Below are 3,639 nucleotides of genomic sequence, written 5' to 3' on the forward strand. Positions count from 1 at the left end.
CATGCAAAGATGTCGAAGAGGTGCAATGAGGTAGCTGTATGACTAAGCCAAGCGACACAAACAATTCCAACTGAAATTATACGTCCAAATCACTGGAATTAATTGGCAAGATCACTGTAATTAATAATTATAAATCACTGAAATTAATTGGCAAAATCACTGTAATTATACGTCCAAATCATTGGAATTAAATGGCAAAATCTCGCTATCGCCTGCCTAGTGAAGTGGAATCTAGATGGGATTTGTTACCGGGGACACAATACCTCCATCAATTGTCTAAATCCCACTTCACTAATGGCGGATACCGGTTGCACGTCTAACACCAACATAAGTGTCAAGGCCTCAGTTATGAGGGCTTCCATCATCATGTGAAGCTGAACCACTAGTCATGAACATAGGCCAGGGCCTCAGCCGTTCCTTGCCACTCGGTGTCATAAATGGCATATTGGCAAGTTTACGTTTCTCCTCAGATGATTTAAATTGCTTTTTTTGGTTCTTTTTACTGAATTTTGGATTTTACACGCCCTCTACTATCACATTGGGCATCGGCCTTGGCAGACGACGTTGATGACATTTCATCATCTATGTCATGGCTAGTGGCAGCAGCTTCAGCACTAGGAGGAAGTGGTTCTTCTTGATCTTTCCCTATTTTCTCCTCAAAATTTTTGTTCTCCATTATTTTTTGGGAGTTATATGAGACAATATGCATCACAGGAATGACTGGAATTACTGAGGACACAGGACACTATCACTGGTCTGATGCAGCACAACACGTTGTTATAATTATTATACTGCAGCAGTGGACATATAACAGCAGCGTATATCGTCACTGGAATTACTGACGACACAGGACACTACCACTGGTCTGATGCAGCCCAACAGGTTGTTATAATTGTTATACTGCAGCAGTGGATATATAGCAGCAGCGTATATCGTCACTGGAATTACTGATGACACAGGACACTACCACTGGTCTGATGCAGCCCAACAGGTTGTTATAATTGTTATACTGCAGCAGTGGATATATAGCAGCAGCGTATATCGTCACTGGAATTACTGATGACACAGGACACTACCACTGGTCTGATGCAGCCCAACAGGTTGTTATAATTGTTACACTGCAGCAGTGGATATATAGCAGCAGCGTATATCGTCACTGGAATTACTGATGACACAGTATACTACCACTGGTCTGCACAACACAGCACCACTTTATACAGCTACACTGGATATATGGCAGCAGAGAACACCAACACTGTGAATGACTGGACTGATACAGCACAATACACTGACTACACTGGACTGGTCTGCACAATACAGCACCACTTTATACAGCTACACTGGATATATGGCAGCAGAGAACACCAACACTGTGACTGCCTGGACTGATGCAGCACAATACACTGACTACACTGGACTGGTCTGTACAACACAGCACCACTTTACAGCTACTCTGGAAATATGGCAGCAGAGAACACCAACACTGTGACTGCCTGGACTGATGCAGCACAATACTTGCCACCCCACTTTCCCGCCCCAACACACAGACACTGAGGACACTTCCTCTCTATACACTCTCCGAGACTGGAGTGAAAATGGCGAGGACGCGCGGCTCTTTATATGGAATCCAAATCCCGCGAGAATCCGACAGCGGGATGACGAAGTTTTGCAGCGTTTGGGTTTCTGAGTCAAGAGGGAAAATCCGAGCCTGGCTCGGATCCGGACTCAGAAGGCAAAGTTCGGGGGGGGGGGGGGGTTCGCTCATCTCTAATATAAATGGATGTACGGTATGTGTGTATGTGTGTTCCAGCATAACTCTGGAATGCCTGTAGCAATTTGCACCAAACTTGGTACACATATGATTTTCACTCTGGAAAAAAATACTGTGATGGTAGCACCCCTAGGGGTGGTGGTGGGAAGGGGGTGACATGTAAAAATCCATAGTTTTCGGGGTCACTGAGAATAGTGACACTCCCAATGCCGTTTAAGTCCAAGTTCAGACCCCATCAGCATAGGGTGTGAGAAGGGGTGAAAAATAAAATGTCCAAATGACCGACAATAGTGTCAAATCCATAGTTTTCAGGGTTGCTAAGCTGATCGCATATTGAAAATGTATATGTTCCTTAGACTGTCCATTAACATATAGGCTATGTATCTTCACACTAATTCTTTTAGGGTTGGGTAGTGAACTTAAACTTGAAGATGGGCGCAATGAAAATAGTATTATTGCATTGATTTCCATGTGGACGAAGCCGCGGGCAAAAAGCTAGTTTATTATAAATATGCCAGTGGTGTGAAATTGGAAAAAGAAGAGACAATAAAATAATGTGTTTATTGTAATTCTTGCACAAATATTTGTATCCCCTTATCAGCATTGTTTGTTTGTAATGTTTACTAGGTTTTCTGCACATGTACTTGCAAATATTTACTACAGTCTTATTTTCACATAGGTGGTCATTCCGAGTTGATCGCAGACAGCAACTTTTTGCTGCTGCGATCAACTAGTACACACCTATGGGGGAGTGTATTTTAGCTTAGCAAGGCTGCGATCGCTTGTGCAGCCCTGCTAAGCGAAAAAAATTTCAAGCACAAGTAGACCAGCCCTATATCTACTTCCCCTGTGCGACGATCTCAGCGATGCAGGAGCCGTCTTTGACGTCAGACATCCGCCCTCCGTTCTTCTTGACACGCCTGCGTTTTCAAATCCTCTCCCCGAAAACGGCTGGAAACGCTGCGGTGACGTCCAGGTCCGCCTTCTTCCTGTCCATCTTCTTTGTGGTCCGCTCTGCGACCGCTTCCTTCTCAAGACGCGATGTAACCCAGCGACCCTTGTCGCCGGGCAACGTCACGCACGCGCACTGCGTCCGCCGCACGTGCGCATTCCACACCCGTTCGCACCGCAGCGAAAAACCACTGCTTGCGAATGGGTCGGAATGACCTCCATAAACAATTACAGAATGGAAAAAAACACCATATTGCAGATAAATAAGAGCATGGGCAGGGAAGTATAAGAGCATGGGCAGTGAATGATAAGAGCATGGGCAGGGAAGGAGGTTAAGAGAATGGGTAAAGAATAAGGATAAGGGCATGGGCAGGGAAGGATAAGAGCATGGGCAGGGAAGAAGGATAGCAGCATGGGCCAGAAAGGATAAGAGCATTGGCAGGAAAGAACGGGCAAACGCAGGATTTTCTGAGGGGGGAGTTCCGTATGGGTATGCAGTCATATCCCCGACTGTCAGGATCCTGGCAGGTGAAATTCCAATGCTAAAATCCCGACAGCCACTGAAATGCCAATGGTCGAAATCCCGACCGCCGGGCAAAAACCCCACTTGGGTGGCGGTCCAGGCCACAACCCAGAAGGGGAATAGAACCTTGTGGCGAGCAGAGGTCGCCACCATGCCTGAAGCGTGGCGAGTGCAGCAAGTATTAAATAATTAAGTGATCTAGTATTAAATAATTACCTCTAATAAATAAATAAGTTAAAATCTTTATTAAAATTCATGTGTAAAGCAAGTATGGTAAGTGTATTATTTATGGGAAATACATGGTAAAGATATGTGTGATGTATATGGTTAAAAATAGAATTGAATTTAAGTGTGTGTAAATATATAAACTTGACAATAAATGACTAGGTAGGTA

The sequence above is a fragment of the Pseudophryne corroboree genome, chromosome 5 (assembly GCF_028390025.1).
Source record: "Pseudophryne corroboree isolate aPseCor3 chromosome 5, aPseCor3.hap2, whole genome shotgun sequence".
NCBI lineage: Eukaryota > Metazoa > Chordata > Amphibia > Anura > Myobatrachidae > Pseudophryne > Pseudophryne corroboree.